Source organism: Marmota flaviventris, chromosome 13 (genome assembly GCF_047511675.1).
Source record: "Marmota flaviventris isolate mMarFla1 chromosome 13, mMarFla1.hap1, whole genome shotgun sequence".
NCBI lineage: Eukaryota > Metazoa > Chordata > Mammalia > Rodentia > Sciuridae > Marmota > Marmota flaviventris.
The window spans coordinates 28,010,380-28,028,059 of NC_092510.1; the positions used below are offsets into that span (position 1 = coordinate 28,010,380).

The 17,680-nt window shown below is 39.8% G+C and overlaps 1 pseudogene; it reads left to right on the forward strand.

Annotated features, from left to right (window-relative positions):
• Window positions 1-1,287: 1,287 nt before the first annotated feature.
• LOC114096563 (heterogeneous nuclear ribonucleoproteins A2/B1 pseudogene) lies at window positions 1,288-2,267 on the forward strand (annotated as a pseudogene).
• The last annotated feature ends 15,413 nt before the right edge of the window (window positions 2,268-17,680 follow it).

The window sequence follows — 17,680 nt, forward strand, 5'->3', positions numbered from 1 at the left end:
CAAAGTATTCTGTTCATCTACAACTAAAAATATTTTAAAAAACTGGCTGCGACTCTCTTGCTCTACCCCTCTTACTCTCTCCCCCCTCCCTCTCTCTATCTCTCCTCTCTCTCTCTCTCTCCCCCTCTTTTTTTTTTTTTTTCCCCTCTTCATCTCTCCTCTCTCTCTCTCCCCCTTTCCTCCTCTCTCTTCTCTCCTCTCTCCCCCTCCCTCCCCCTCTCCCCCTTCTGCGACTGGCCTGGCCGCTATGGTCCTGCTAATAAAATCTCGGACAGGTGCTAGGGATTGAACCCTGGGCCTTGTGCATGCTAGAGACAGCATCTCACTGAGTTCCTTAGTGCCTCACTTCTGCTGAAGCTGGCTTTGAACTCACAATCCTCCTGTGTCAACCTCCTGAGCTGATGGGATTACAGGTGTGTGTCACTGACTTGGCCCCTCACTTACTCTTCTTCAAAATGTACAGTCATACCACCCCAGCATTTTCTAGAAAGTATACACAACAGGCCAAGTATACACAAACTGAAGCATGGATACTTTGTACCCAGCTGTTTTGCACAACCAATCTGCCATGAAACTGGCTGAGCAAAGGAAAAAATTGACTCTGTCTGTGGGCTGAGAACATGCCAGGGACATGCCAAAAACACAGCAGCAAGCTTCCTTTTGTTGCCAAAAGCTTGGTCCTTGTCCCTGATGCAAATCAATAATGAGGACACGGTTTTGAGAAAAAAAGAAAAAAGAGACGTTTTTTTGCTTTTGCTAGCAAAGGAGAAACGCAGGGGACACCTGTCCTAAAGGCTGTGATTCTGCCCATCAGCAGGAACAAGGGACTTTTAAAGAGGTGATTCAAAGGCTACATTCCACAGGTTTTCTGTCTGGAGTTATAATTTACTTGTTAATTTGGGAGAGAGTCATTTCTGAGATCTTCTGATACCCTCCCCAAAGTCTGGATTACTTCATTCCTATGGTGGGTGTGTACTCAAGGACAGATAAATCTGCCTAATAAGGGGAGAAAAAGGTAATCCCATTTCCCTGAGATTAGGGAGGAGAGAGATTAGGGAGGAGCAGGGAGAGAGAGGAAGAGAAAGAACCAAGTCCATTTTAAAAATAAATTGGAGTTAGTTGGAGGAAGGTTCTAGAAAAGCAGCGGCAGCGGTTCTAGCAGCAGTAGCAGCAGCGCCGGTCCTGTGTGGAGGTGCTCTTCAGTGGCAGTTCTCACTACAGCGCCAGGATGAGTCCAGGTTCGTGTTTGTTTGCAGAGATCTCTCTTATCTCACTTGCCTGCGGGAAATCGGGCTGAAGCGACTGAGTCTGCGATGGAGAGAGAAAAGGTACAGTTCCGTAAACTCTTTATTGGTGGCTTAAGTTTTGAAACCACAGATGACAGTTTAAGAAACTACTATGAGCAATGGGGAAAACTTACAGATTGTGTGGTTATGAGGGATCCTGCAAGCAAAAGATCAAGAGGATTTGGTTTTGTAACTTTCTCATCCATGGCTGAGGTTGATGCTGCCATGGCTGCAAGACCTCATTCAACTGATGGGAGAGTGGTTGAGCCAAAACGAGCTGTAGCAAGAGAGGAATCTGGAAAACCAGGGGCTCGTGTGACTGTGAAGAAGCTGTTTGTTGGCGGAATTAAAGAAGATATCGAGGAACACCACCTTAGAGATTACTTTGAAGAATATGGAAAAATTGACACCATTGAGATAATTACGGATAGGCAGTCTGGAAAGAAAAGAGGCTTTGGTTTTGTGACTTTTGATGACCATGATCCTGTGGACAAAATTGTATTGCAAAAATACCACACCATCAATGGTCATAATGCAGAAGTGAGAAAGGCTTTGTCTAGACAAGAAATGCAAAAAGTCCAAAGTTCCAGGAGTGGAAGAGGAGGCAACTTTAGAGGAAGATCTGATGGATATGGAAGTGGACATGAATTTGGGGATGGCTCTAATGGATATGGAGGAGGTCCTGGGCATGGCAATTTTAGAGGTAGCCCTGGTTATGGAGGAGGAAGAGGAGGCTATAATGGTAGAGGATCTGGATATGGAAACCAGGGTGGGGGCTATGGAGGTAGTTATGACAACTATGGAGGAGGAAATTATGGAAGTGGAAGTTATAATGATTTTGGAAATTATAACCAGCAACCTTCTAAATATAGTCTAATGAAGAGTGGAAACTTGGGTAGCAGGAACATGGGGCGACCACGTGGTAGAGGAAATTATGGTCCTGGAGGAAGTGAGGGTTATGGTGGGAGGAGCCGATACTGAGCTTCATCCCATCTTCATCCTATTTGCCTTGAGCTTCACTGTATAAAAAGGAGGGGATGAGAGCCCAAAGGTAACTGAACAGCTTCAGGTTATCCAAATAACAATGTTAAGGAAATTCTTATCTCAGTCATGCATAAATATGCAATGATATGGCAGAAGACACCAGAGCAGATGCAGAGAGCCATTTTGGGAATGGATTAGATTATTTAATAACATTACCTTACTGTGGGGGAAGGATTGTAAAAATAATAAAAGCCTTTGAGACAGTTTCTTAGCTTTTTAATTGTTGTTTCTTTCTAGTGGTCTTTGTAAGAGTGTAAAAGCATTCCTTCTTTGATAATGTTAAATTTGTAAGTTTCAGGTGACATGTGAAAACTTTAAGATTTTTCTCAAAGTTTTGAAAAACTATTAGCCAGGATCATGATGTAATAAGACATAACGTTTTCCTTTAAAAAAAATTTAAGTGCATGTGTACAGTTAAGAAGCTGTTGTACATTTATGATTTAATAAAATCTAAATAAAAAAAATAAGAAAACTGGCTGCAAGATATGTAATCATTCAACCATGTTTATAACAACCAAAGTGCCTATCAACAGATGAATGGAGAAACAAAATGTGGTCTATCCATACAATAGAATGGTATTCAGTCTTATAAAGTAAGAACCTTGTGCTAAGTGAAATACACTAGTGACAAAAATACAAATATTGTATATTAGTCAGCTTTTTATGACTGTGACAAAAATACCTGAAGAGATCAACTTAAAGGAGGAAAAGTTTGTCTGAGCTTATGGTTTAGAATTTCAGTCCGTGGTTGGCTGACTCCATTGCTCTAGACTGGAGGTGAGGCATAACACCATCATGGAAGGGCATCATGGAGGAAAGCTATTGAGCTCATGGTAGCCAAGAAGCAGAAGGAGAGCAGGAGAAACCAAGGACAAAATATATGATTTCCAAAGCATACTCCAGTTACCTACTTCCTCTATCCACACACTACCTGCCTATACTTACCGTGCCAATAGTCCATTTAATTAATCCATCAAATGAATCAATCCATTGATTAGGTTACAGCTCCCATAGTCTAATCATTTCACCACTGAATATTCCTGTCTTAACACTTGAGCTTTTGGGGGACACCTCAAACACCATGACACTCTATGCTTCCACTCGTATGTGGTATGTACAGTAGTCAAATTCATGGAGACAGAAACTAAAATGGTGATTGCCAAGGGTTGGGTGGAGGATGAAGTGGAGAGTTGTTGCTGGAGGTATTGAGCTTAATTTTCCAAGATGAAAATGTTCTAGATTGTGTTGTACAACAATGTGAGTATACTTAGCAGTGCCTACCTACACTTAAAAATGGTAAGATGGTAAATATATGTTTTGTGGATTTTTTTTACCCTAATCAAAACCAAGAAGTTTTAAAAATGCACTTATTATATTGAAGCTCATGAAATTCAGTTCCATGTTGCTTTGATTGTGAGAGCATGAGGAGAGGAATCTCACTCTGAGGGTGCCTCTCTCACTGCGTATTTGTCATATGGATAACATTTGTAAAAAAAAAAAAAGAAAAGAAAAAAGAAACAAAAAACAAAGAAGGCAAGACTCTGAGCAAAAAAAAAAAAGTGAGATTTAACAGAAAAGGTACCTACAGGGTGTCTGCTGTTAGGAAAGAGAAGGCTGGTTGCTAGGCAGCACCTGTACCTACTCCCGTTCAGAATACACCAAGATTTAACACCAGGTGGATATGCCACCATTCCGGATACACATCACCTGAACAATCTCTACTTTTTGGCTGACAGTGACTTATGATCTTCTTGAGCAGGTTCAAGGTCTAGGAAAGAGACTCAGGTCCCCCTCCTCCCAGCAAAAACCCCTTGACATTTGCATAGAAAACCACAATTTGCCAACATAAATGATAAGACAAAATTATTAAATAAAGGAAGAAGCAGTTTGGTGAATAACTCCTAAATTTCCAGACTCTTGAGAAGCAATTTTTAAAATATTAACTAGTTTTCTATGATTTTTCTTATAAAATGTACATGTTACCATGAAAAATTTAAAAAAAAGCACACAGCTGAAACCCTATTGACTGTCACCCCAATCCCAAACCAGATGTAACTGGTGATGCAGTATGTGTTTCTTTAGTTCTTTTTTACTGTGCTTTCCTGTATAGGTAATCATAGAAGGGTAGTTTTTTAAATTATATAGAATGGTCAAAAGAAAAAAATTTAAATAATAAAGATATTCTTTCTAGCCAGATAACTCCTATTGCTAGGTTTATTTATTTACTTATTTGTTGATTGATACTGGGGATGGAACCCCGAGGCACTCTACCACAGAGCCATATCCCCAGTCCTTTTTATTATTCAGGCAGAATCTCACTAAGTTTCCTAGACTTGACTCAAACTTGGAATCCTGCCTCATTCTCCTGAGTCACTGGATGACAGGCATCTGCCACCATGCCCAATCCTATTACTAATTTTCACATAAAAATAATACACATTTAAGATTGGAACATTTTAAAAGGACAAGTATCCAAATGTTGAGGAGACCCATCTTCCAGCTCCTTCCCTCTCCAAAGAGATAATGCTTATGCATGTGTGATTTCATTTTGGAAATAATCTTAGTAAATGAGTGTATTACTCAGTTTTTTCTAAAGAATAGAAATTTTCTAAAGAATAGAAATAACTGCCAATAACTTCCAGTCTGAAAGCTAGCAGGCTCAAGATCCAGAAGGGCCAATGTTTCTGTTCAAGTCCAAAAGTTAGAAGACAGAAATCCCTGCTGAAACAGTCAGGCAGGGAATTTCCCTCTTATTCATCCTTCTGTTCTATTTGATTGATTGAACTGAGTGGGGCAATCAACTTTATTGGTCTACTGTTTTAAATGTTATTCTCATCCAGAAACACTCTCACAGACACACTCAGACTAATCTTGGGCCAATGTCTGGGCATCCCATGGTCTAGTCAAGTTGACACATAAGAAATCAACCATCAAAATGGAGGAAATGTGTAGCCAGGTGTGGCGGCACAGGCCTGTAATCCCAGCAGCTCGGGAGGCTGAGACAGGAGGATCACGAGTTCAAAGTCAGCCTCAGCAATGGGGAGGCACTAAGCAACTCAGTGAGACCCTGTCTCTAAATAAAATACAGAATAGGTCTGGGGATGTGGCTCAGTGGCTGAGTGCCCCTGAATTTAATCCCTGGTACCCCCTGCCAAATTGGGAAATGTGTAAATATTAGCATTAACCGGACCTTCTTTCTACCTAACCACAATTTTGTGGCAAAACAGATTGAGCAGCAAACACTTTTGACACAGTAGGGACAAGAAATAGCGAGGAATGCAAAATTGAGAATCTTCAAGATGAAGTTCTTTTACAGAATCTGCTTTGATTCCTGCCTTTTTCTTATGCATGATCCTTTACATGTCCTCCATGGTGGCCCCTCTTCTCTGTGAGCCCTTTTTGCTGCTGTGGGCTCTGACACTATTTTGAATTCATTGCCTCTTATCCTAACTCCTCCTCACCTTCTACCGGTCATCCATGAAGTCCTGCTAACCCCTTTGCCTGAAGCCCATGACATTGCCACCTCCCATCTCAGGGCTCTGTCTTCATTCAGGTTCTTTTTCTTCATCCTTTGGGCTATTGTAAAGCTCCATTTCTAGTCTCTTCTGTCCGTGAGCCTCTCTCTTATCTATTTTCCTGGTTTTCTAAATTACAAGTTGGGTCCTCTTACTCCCTTACTTAAAAATCCTTCCATGGTGTTCCATCACCGATTCTATAAAGTGCGTACTCCTCAGCTCTGCCTTCTCCCTTCCTCTGTAAGAACGCCATGCTTTGTTCCTCCCATGCAGAATGACTTCCAGGTAAGGGGGAAGATGCCGTGTCCCCTCATTACTCTTGCTTTTACCTACACATCAATTGACTTTTTTCTTTAGGCTGTTTGCCAACTCCAAAGCCCTTGAGGCTCAGTTCCGGAACCTCCTTCTGCTCTGGGAAGAAGTGGGAGCGCTACCTCTTTGCTGGTCTAGTTCTGTTTATATTTCTCCACTCTCAATCAGAACATTGAATGGCCTTATAACAAAACAGCTGTTTTGCTTTATTGCTTCCCTCCTCAATAGCATGGCTTTCTTTGAGTATGGAAATGCTGTGTGTTTGGTAACTAAATTCCCAGTCCTTGGGCATGATGCCTGGCACTGAGTAGTGAATGCAGGGATATGAATGCAGGCTGAGAGAAGGAATGAATCTGCAGCACAGCCTGCACTGGCTCCCATTTCTGCTATGTGCATCCTCTGATTTTCATCACATTTCCTCATTCTGATCCTTTCCCCAACTTTTCCTTTCCTACCACCTTTACTTTTCTTTTCCTGCTTCTACAGTGTGTTGGGCGTAATTATCACATTGCGGCTTATTTTGACAGACTTGTTGTTCAATAATATTGTACCTTACTTTGGGCCATTGAACTAATAAGTTGCATAACCCCATCTACAATCCGTTGTCTTGCCTATTTAAAAAATTATTTTGGAGCTGACAGGATTTGCAGCTTGAGTTGCAGTTAGAGAAGTATTTTGCTTTCTTAATTAATTTACTTGGAAAAATTTTAATAATATCATATAGCTTTTGGGAAAAAAAGAATTTTGTTTGTCCAAATGAAACAAAAATTTTGAGTCTGAGTTAAACTTCAAAGAAGGCACCCATGAAGTGAGGGATTGGAACAGTCAACAAGTTCCCTTCAATTTATAAGATTTTAACCTTGTTTTGTCATAGTCTAACCATGCCAGTGTTTATCTGTTAAATGAAAATCAGTGTCTAGGCAGAAGTGTTCAATTGCAAATGATTTCTGGCTTTTGGATTAAAAAGCTTTATGTGACTTTTATGCATACCTGAGACTTTAAGTTAATGCCATGTACTAACCACCAGATGTAGAAAATGGAGTAAGCAATTCATTAAAAGTATAACATTTAAATCTTGCTAATGAAAATCCATATTTTTACAATGGACAAAATATTTTCATTGATCTCTTTCCTTCCTCTGTCTTTTTCTGCCTCCTTTCTTCTTCCCTTCTCTCTTCCTCAGACTGGTTTACAAGAAACCATAAGATAGAGATAATGCAGTCTCCTCACTTCCAGGAGAACTCTAGCCACTCTCACAGGGACTGTGGGCAACCAAACTTAGGTTGAATCACACATTAAGACAAGTTAGGTGTGAACTCTGGGCGGAGGCTTGTCTTCCAAGCTGGCTGTATTGTCTGCTAAGATGAAGTTCACAGAATGATGCAGAGAGAAGACAGTCTTTTTCAAAGACAAAGGTCTTTGTCTCATGTTTGATTCCTCTCAACATTTGTCTGGGATCAAAGAGTCATGGTGCTTTGACAGCATGCAGATGTCTTTAGAGACTAGTGTCATGGATAGTGGCACTATCCAGAGGAAGGAAGACCTGATCTTTGGACACTTGTTTGTTGATATTTGAGTCCTAGATAGAATGATAGTTTATGCAAATTCCTTCTGGAGATTGGCCAAAGCTGCCTCTCAGCATCCAGCAGCTGGAGCCTAGCCACCTGGGCCAGCGCTGTTCAATTAAGCCCCCGTTCCCAGGTAAGGCTTGTCTGTTCTCCCGGCTCTGACCATATGTTAGAGCAGCAGGAGTCCAAACCTTCTCCTGCCTTTCTTCATGGCAGGCAGAAGAGCATTGGAGGGTGTTTTTTTTTTTTTTTTTCCTTCTACTAGGTCTAGAACAAGAGACTAATAATTTTAAGGAATAATAATAATAATTGGTAATACACAGCAAATGCTGAGTATGTCCTGTTTGGTTTAGAACTTAACATAGTCTGTTCTATTTAATTCTTATGGCTACTCAGTGAGATAGTTACCCTTTGTATTCATATTTTAAAGAGCAGGTGTCTGAGGCTTAGAAAGAGCAGATAATCTGATCAAGGCCGCATAGCTAGTTGGAAGAATAAGCTTTATTCATGGCATTCCACCTCCAGAGGCTCAGTGTTTACCACCATCAGGTTACCTCCAGATTCCCACTGAGTAACAATGTGTAAGGCCTTGGTCCAGATTCCTGGCTCCTTCCATTTGCCCTGTGAACATGTTTGTTTATTTTCTCAGAACCACAATATCGCATCTGTGAAAAAAATTTTAAAACCTACTCTGTAGAATTGTTTTGAGAATATAGCATATGTAAAATTTTTAGTAGTTCCTGATACATAGTAGCTAGTCTTATTGGCAATAAATAGTAGCTAGTCTTATTAAAGTAGGTCTTATTAAAACAACAACAACCACAACAATAAGTGATTTGGTTCAAGACAAAGCTAAACTTTGTTAAGAAGCCAAAGGAAGCTGCAGACAGTGCTTGCCTGGCAAGTATGAAGATCTGGGTTTCATCCCTAGTACTGCAGTTACCTAAGCCCTTATTGGATAAGTGCATATTATCTTTGGAGGCCCATTCCTTTTGAAAACCAGACTGGAAGGAAGGAATATCAGATTTGCTGTAATTTCATAGACTATGTTGAATGGAGCAAAGAACCATGAGTAGGAATTTAAAATCCAAAATTCTAGACCTAGATTTGTGGTGAACTAGTTGAATAAACTTTAGCTAATCGTGTAAATCCCTCTGAGCCTTGATTTTTTCCTTTTCTTTCAGGAATAATTAGGGATTGAATTTAATTTCTCAACTGGTCTTTTGCACAAAACATGCTATGATTCTAAATCTGAGCCCCTTCAAATTGGTGATGTGGTAGTTGAGTAAATGATGCCCAGAATTCCTGTTCCCTTTGCAGTTTTTTTCTTGTCTGAATGGAACCTGGCCCAATTCAAGGGATCTATCTTCTTGAGCCATTCCAGGTCCTCTGGGACTATAAGTGTTTCCATTAGCAGCTCTGATGAGACAGTCTCAGGTGTGTTGGGCCTTAGTTTAGCTTGCATAGACTTTATTCTTCTTATTAGTCACCAGTGACCTTCTCAGGGTAGCATTTTCCCACCTTTATTCCCTCTTACAGATCACGTAACTTTGCTCATATACCTCTTATTGAGTAAATAGCTGTCATGTTTACAGCTTGCTATGTATAGTATTATTTACATTATTTACCTTACTCTTTGTACTATCTATTACTATTTCAAGGAGTGTCCTTTATTCTACTAACTTGCAACCCCTTACAGCCTAGGAAGCAAAGGTCAGAAAGCTCCCTCTGAATGATGACTTATCTACCTATTATACATGCAGAAGATATACCAAATACCACATGGTATAATAGACTTGTGTTTGGACTTCAGAAACTCCTTATAGAATCACTTTAACTTTGGACAAATCACTTAACCTGAAGCCTCAGTTTTGTCTATAAAATGAGGTAGTGACTCCCATCTCTCAGCTTAGAGAAAATTAAGTACTGAGGTAGCACATAGCCGCTAGCATTCATTAAGGAGCTAGCATCTAAAAAAGGGAAAAGAAACTTACTTAAAAGACCAAAATAAAAACAGGGTTGAGTAAATATTTGCCTCCTATTGGCAAAGATTAGTATCTTTAATGTAGGAAGCATCTTTACAAGTTTATAAGAAAATAGTTAAATTCCTTACTTAAAAAGAGAATAAAAGACCTAACAAACAGCTGAGGAATCTGTGATCCGTTTTCTCATTCCCATTGTACAGAGAAAGAAACAGGCTTGCCAAGGATGAGTGAGTTCTTATACTGGTTGTAAGTGTCTGAGCCTGGATCCAAACAAAGCTGTGGAAAGAGGAAAACCGATACTGAAACAGCAAGTCCCACAATGCAATCCTGTGGTCCAGCTTGCAAGGTTCTTAAGAGCCCAAACTCTCCACACTAGCAAGTAGCAGTTTCCTTATGGTGGTGAAAGGACAACACTTTTTCCATTTTTCTTCTTCATTGTTCACTTAGAAACACAACTAAATCAAAACTCAACTAAACAAGAAAGGCATTTTGTGTCAGAAATAAGCATCTCTAGAACTAAGATAGTTGAGTGCGTGGCTCTTTAAATATTTGTTCAAATAGATTTTGACACCCTCCTCCAGACCTCCACCCCATATTATACTTCATGATCACAGAATAAATTAATCATGTTTTAAATCTTTTTTATAGCCTTCTTGAGGTATAATTGATAAAAATTATATATTTAAGGTGTACAATGTAATAATTTGATATGCATACACACTGCGAAATAATTACCACAATCAAGTTAATAACACATTTATTACCTCATATAGTTAGTTACCTTTGTGTGTGTGTGTGTGTGTGTGTGTGTGTTGGTAACACCTAAGATCAACTCTCTTAGCAAATGTTAAGTGGACAATACAGCATTTTAAACTATAATCCCTACATTACACATTAGTTCTTCAGAATTTATTCATCTCATAGCTCAAAGTTTAGACTCTTTGACCAACAGCTCCACATGTTGTCCACCTCCTGTCAGCCACCCTTCTACTTTCTAATTTTCTAAATTTGATTATTTTAGATTATAAATATAGGTGAAATCATGCAGTATTTGTCTAAAAGAATTTTTTTTGAAAATTTCTTTTATTATTTATTTTTTAGTTTTCGGTGAACACAACATCTTTATTTTATTTGTATGTGGTGCCGAGGATCGAACCCAGCGCCCCGCGCATGCCAGGCGAGCATGTTACTGCTTGAGCCACATCCCCAGCCCTAAAAGAATTGTTTTTGAACGTAAACTCCAAAGAGTCATAAAATGTGTTGTTCTTGACATCGAAAAGTTTGCTCATTAGTTATCTCACATTGTATTTGGAAGCCTCATTGGATTTCTAACCATGTTGTTTCTTAAATACTTATTGAATATTATGACATTCCAAATAAACTGAACAGAATTAATTCAAGAATTTTAAAAAGTCATTTCTCCTTGTGTGTCTCAATCGGATGCTTGCCATCTGGGAGGCTCAGCATCCCTCTCACAGCAGGCTTAATTTATGGCAAACACACATCCACATCCAGCGTATGTGGGAAAACAGTCCTTTCTCCACTTTATTTTTGTAAGATTTTCTGTGGAGTTTTTCTTTGCTTTTCCTGCCCTAATTCTGATTTAATTAACTGCAGCTTTCCTGCCAATTGGGGTGGGAAGTGGGTTGCTGCTGGTAGGTACAAGAGGAATGTCCCCACTTTACAGTGGACCTGGAGAGATGGAGAGAACCAGGGAGTTTTGTCTGGCTTGCTACTTAGATTTGAGAACACAAATGTTAGAGGAGATGGATTAAATATTCTGATGTCCTACTGACGTGAAGATTTCCTATTGCCAATGAGGGGTCATTGCGAGAAACTCTGCAGTGTTTCATAACTGATGTATCAGTGTTTAATCCACAGATAAATTCACAATTTCAATAAACTTGAACCAACCTGTGCTTGGCATCGGACTTAATGACACACAAAGACATGGCTTCTTTTCCTAATTTGCTCTCAGAAGATAGTCATGCCTTCAGTAAATCACCTTAAAGAAGCAGAATTCCTGCTTAGACTATGGCAAAGTCTTTTACTTAGTGGTGAAGAAGAAGTTACCACACTGACCAGAACTGTGGTCTCATTGACATGAGCATGTGGGAAAACCATGTAGGAATGCTTGTTGGTATCCAATTGAAAAGTTCTCTACCTTGCTCCCAGGTAGATCCCAGGTGGAGGGAGTCCTAGGGAAGCTGCATATTCCAGTAGTCTTTTCTGTTTTGAATGTTGCTGTTGGGGTGCCAGATTCCATTTGCAAGCAAAAGCTTCCACACAGGAGCCCTCTAGGGTAACAACTTTCATTTGGAAAAAGAGCATGATTTCCCATCTGTGAAAAGGCCACTGAGGGAGAAGATTGAAGTCTGGGTGTTCAGTCCTGGATGCAGTGTGAACTGTAGCAAGTCAAAACACCCATTTATTTTCCCATAAAATAGGAATAATCATGAATGCTCTGGTTATGTTAGAGTCAGGAAGTCTGAATGGACAATGGATACAAAGACTTTTGCAAAAGGTAAAATATTTCAAATGGAAAAAGATTATTTGGGAGAAGTTTCCTGACTTTATATTGGCTCAGAATAGCAATGTACCTGGAAGAGGTTTTTGCTGAAACTGTGATGTAAAACATTTTCTGTAAAAACATCTATTGTCCATTTGAAAATATGAGGGTGGAGGCTCAATTTTGAGGAAGCCTTGAGCCCCCATTAAGTCCCTTTTTAGGTCTTTCCTGGGAAAAGATGATTCTAACCCAAGTTTATACTTGCTTTTGCTATCAAGGCATGGAGTAGGTGCCTTAACTCCATCTCCAAGCTTATATGCACATCACTCCTTGAAATTCAAAACATCAAAGAGACTCAGATTGGGAACTGATTCATTGGACTAGATGAACCAGACCTGTCTGAGGGGGAACTACACACCAAGAACTTATTAGTTCCTCTGTGCTTGCAAATCTGAGTGTTGCCCTTTTCTTATTGTAAGCTTTGCTACCCCTTCGATTTCCATTCACTAGTTATGGCCTCCCTTGGGTTGTCGTCATTGTCATGTTGTAACCACAGTAACACCTAAGACTGCAGGTGCTTCAGATTTGTTGAGCACTGCTCTAAGTGCTTTCCTATATTTGTTCTATACTCTGCCACGGTCTTTATCATCGATTCCCTCATTTATGAGAAGGATGGAGTGCCCCCCAAAAGGTTTGCAATAGAGGAGACTTTCACCCCAGGAAGTCTAGCTCTAAAATCAATCAGTTGGCCGCTCTGCTACAGTGAACCTCAGGAAGTTTTACAAAGAGGAAATGAGTGGTTTGAGAGTTTAAGGTCCAGAGGGAACAGTAACCTATCAACCAATTGAAAAGCTACTTTTGATATATTTAAAAATGTAACACCGACTTGTGCTAGTTCTGTCCATGGCAAGAGACGTTTCTTTTGATGGAAGTGAATCTGTTTGGTGACTTAACATTTGATGGTGTTTTGCTTCTTATGTTTTCAGCCAAGTTAGGGAAATGATTTATTGAGGACATACTATGACTTTAAGAGAATAAAACCTTTCACAGCAAAGGGACCCTGAGAAGTCCAAGGCTTTCAGCCTGTTGTTCAAAATTATAAAATCAGATAAGGGCACAAGGAACTTGAGTTGCTGGTGATGGCTTCAGAGCCCAGTAACTTGAGCAGAACTTTGAAGGATGGAGAGAACCAGGTACTAGAAAAGGTATCCTAGACAGAGAATGTTCCAGAATGTCACAGATGCCATGCGTGAAAAGGAAAGGTTGCAGACTTCAGAGATGTTGAGAACTGAGTGTAGCTGCTGCGTGGGAAGGGTGGAAAGTCGCTGTTAGAAGTGGGTGGGTTAGGAGAAGCTGGGCTGCGAAGGGACACTGTGTTGTTAGGCTTGGCTTTCTCTGGTGGGCAATGGAGACTGGACTAGAGAAGAGATGGTGGACTGGAGAAGAGAGCCTGGAAGCTGTGGGAACATTGAGGCTGTTGGCATAACCAGTCAGGCTGGAGCTGCTTGAAGTCTGAACCAAAGCCATGACTTTGACTACAGAGATAGAGGGTTGAGAGTATGAGACGATGGGTGGACTTTTCTACCTAAAGAAAGAGATGGAGCAGAAACCAGTAAGAGGGAAAGTGAAATAATGCAAAATGATGATGATAAACACATGGCAAGTGACCAGTATTTTAAAGTGAGTGATGAATCTCAGATCCTCTGTACTTGATTCTCTTCCTGCTTGGAATGTCCTCTGCCTTGATCTTGGCATTACCTGCTTTTTATTCTGTTCTCTGCTAAAATGACTCCTCCTCAGAGAATGATAGTGTGAAATTATCCTGTTTGTTTATCTGTGAGTTAATCATGTCTTGCTGCCACCCCCTTTTCCTAATATGAAGACTTTTAGGAAGGGGACCTTGTCAGTTATACTTGACACTTAAATTGAATAAATTGATCTTAAAAAGAATAAAATAATAAGAGAATTATGAAAATGTAATCTAATAATAAAACTATAATAAAGAGAATTGAAAGATGCTCTGATGGTGAGAGAGTAATAAAAGTCATAACAAAGAATAAAAGTTCACACAGTATGCTAGAGTATTTAAGGAAAAGTAATTTAAATAAGGATTTTAGAAAAATAAACTTTCAGCAAATCTAAAAAATCGATAGGACAGATAGTGTGTGAATTCTTTTTTAAAATATATTTTAAATATTGATAGACCTTTATTTTATTCATTTATTTATATGCAGTGCTGAGAATCGAACCCAGCACCTCCCACGTAGTAGGCAAGTGCTCTATCACTGAGCTGCAATCCCAAACCCAGTGTGTGAGTTCTTAATTGAAATTCCTAGACACAGCAAATTCTGTGACTCCTTGGTAGGCAAGAGAGGCAAAAAGAACCCTGGGGGCAGCAAGTAGCTGGGGTCTTACTCCTGAGAACCATGAGGACCCAGGAGAGGGCCCTTTGGACCATGTAGCATAATCAGTCATCCCTCTGGCATCAGCAGCCATGCCTGCACAGACCACACGGAGCCGCCTGACTCCACTGGGGATCCTGCTGTTTAGTGATATCAAGAATAAAGAGAGCCAGGTGCGGTGTTGCTCGCCTGTAATCCTAGCGGCTCTGGAGGCGAGGCAAGAGGATTGTTAGTTCAAAGCCAGCCTCAGTAAAAGTGAGGCGCTAAGCAATTCAGTGAGACCCTGCCTCTAAATAAAATACAAAATAGTGTTGGGATGTGGCTCAGTGGTTGAGTGCCCCTGAGTTTAATGCCTGGTACCCACCTCAGATAATAATAATAAAGGGAGAGGAGTAAGTCTAGGAGGTGAAGAAAACAGAAGATAATGAGTTTGATTTAGAATGTTGTGAGTATCTAAAGTTCACCTGAGGGAATATAGTCTCTAAGTGGCATCCACTGGAGAAAGTAAATAGGGGTCTGGGTGTTCAGGCTAGCACTAAGAATAGCAAAAAAAAAAAAAAAAAAAAAAAAAAAAAACCTTGGAAGTCATTGCTCTTCTTTTGGGGAAGGACAAAATGACAGAATGAAAAAGATAAAGACATTAGGGCCAAGGCTATGAGCATTCAAGAAAGGAAGCCAGAGATGGTCAGAAACTGGTATTAGTAATAGGAGAATTAAACTCTTGACACCAGCTTCATTAGCTTAATTCAGATGGACTGAGATCCTTGTGTTGGGTTCTGCTGTTGGTCATGACCCATAGAGTCAGGAACAATGCTTGCTCAAAGCTTCTTGTACCCTGGCTCCTTTTGATCAATGTGAACTTAAACCCAATATTTATTTGAATCTCTCTGATGCTGGTGTCATTTTGAGTTCTTTTTCCCCCACCTCCTTCGAGCATCATTTCAAAGATAACCTTACTCATTGGGCCATCAGTGAGCAAAGAGAGACAGATCTTCAGAGACATCCACGGCTGCACCTGAGCTGCCTGAACCCTCTCCAAACCTGGTAAATGATTCCTAAAAGATGAGAGCATTCAAATTCTGGCTTCTGCTGAGAATTGAATATTTCCCAAACTGCCTGGTGCACAGCCCCAGCTGAGACCTAATGCAAGTATTTTGCTTAAGAGAACTCGCAGATTCGAGGTGCTTCTAACAATGTGAGTCAAGCAGTATGCAGCTGATGGTAGGAGTTAGATTTATGCATATTGTGGTTGTCCATTTCCAGCTGCTTCTTTGAAGTCAAACTTTTTTTATGTTAACAGATCACATTATTATCACATTTAGTGGAGAATAATGAGATATGGTGGTGATACATCATTGGCAGCTCAGAGCACCATTTGAAAACATGCTTGTTTTTAAGTCTGCAATAATGGGTCAAAGAGAAAGAGGCACTCTCTGGGATGCACGCTTCCTCACACACTGTCACAGCTTTTAATGGCTTGTCCTGAGTAGCTCTTTGTAAAGCTTTCATTGCTAGGAGGGAACCTCTATAGTGGCTCATAAGAGTGCCCTTTTACTCTCAGTAATCTAAGGGGACACAGATATCTCAAAGTTGAAATAAATGACCAGTCATATTTGCTCAAGTTCTGAAGTGCACTCATCACGAAGTAGATAGAGGTTATCTTCAGTGATTTGCATTGCATCAATTCTATAAAAAGCTTGTTTGATATTGTGATATAGGCAGAGAGAGAAGTGAAGTGTATTATGTAGGATAATATAAGGTTCCTTGCGTTTGCCTCATAACTCGAGCTTTGGGATATGCTGCCTAAACATTCTCTGTGTCTTGCAACTATATATTTGTAATCACTTTATGCTTTTAGTATATGATAATACATTTCCCATGTGATAATGAATCCCATATATGTCCCTTTTCTGCATGAATTAAGAAAGTCTATTTATTCTAAACTTTATTAACTATTTAGTCTTTAACTTTATTCTAATCATTCAGGATTTAAGAAATGAAAAAAAGTCAGTCAGCCAGAGTGAATAGTGTTTGTCTAACTTGCCTGGAGAATTTCCAATTCCTAGAGATTTCATTTGGGTATGTGGGGAAGGAGTGGTGGATGGAAGAAGAGGATAGAGGACAGAGGGTTGGCAGAGCCTTCAAACAAGGCTGAGCTTTTGATCTTTATATTAGAATGAAACAAAGGGGAGAGATAAGACTCAGTTGTCTTTGCAGTGAAAGAATATGTAATTAAATTCCCACAGCTGCAAGTAATATTGAATTCTTCCAGGTAAAAAGAAAAGGTGAGTAGGGTGATATTAATAGAATGACATTTTGAAGTCTTCAAATGGGCACAAAAGTGAGAAATGAATTTCAGTATGGACAAAAGCACTTAGGATGATAGTTATCATGTAATTCACTCCATAGTCACCATGCTATGTGCTCTCCAATATAGCTCTGGAAAAGTCCTGAGCCTCATTTCAGCCTGTTTGTACACACCCTGGGCCAGAGCAAGGCTTCAGGAGAAACTGCAGACACAATATGGGACAAGAACATGAAGAGTCTTTGACCCAGACAGAAAGTGTTATGCTGCCAACACAGACCTTGAGTCTAAAGATGAAAAATTAATGTGGCCAGATGTATGGAGAATGCTTAACCAGAAGAAACCTGAGAGATCTGATGTTATGGTGGCTCTATTTTGTAGATTAGAAAAATGGAGGCCAGGAAATATGAACTGACTTAATGATAAACACTTAGGAAAGGCAGCAGGACTAGGATCAGGACCCTTCTGACCTGGAGTTCTGTCTTTCCCTGTTTGTCTACTCATGGTCAGCACAGTATCCACTGTAGCTTTTTATATGTCTTGTGAAACCATCATGGTATTTTTTTTTTTTTACTTATTCCTTTCACTGGTAATGCTTATTTAGTGTCTTTGTTTCACATCCTAAATCATTTTCAAGTAAATAACCATAACAGTATCTCATTTACCCTTTAAGGCTCTAAGGAACACATTCATTCATTCATTCACGCCTTCATTTAGTCCATTCAGGGGATTGAAACCAAGACTTTGTAAATTC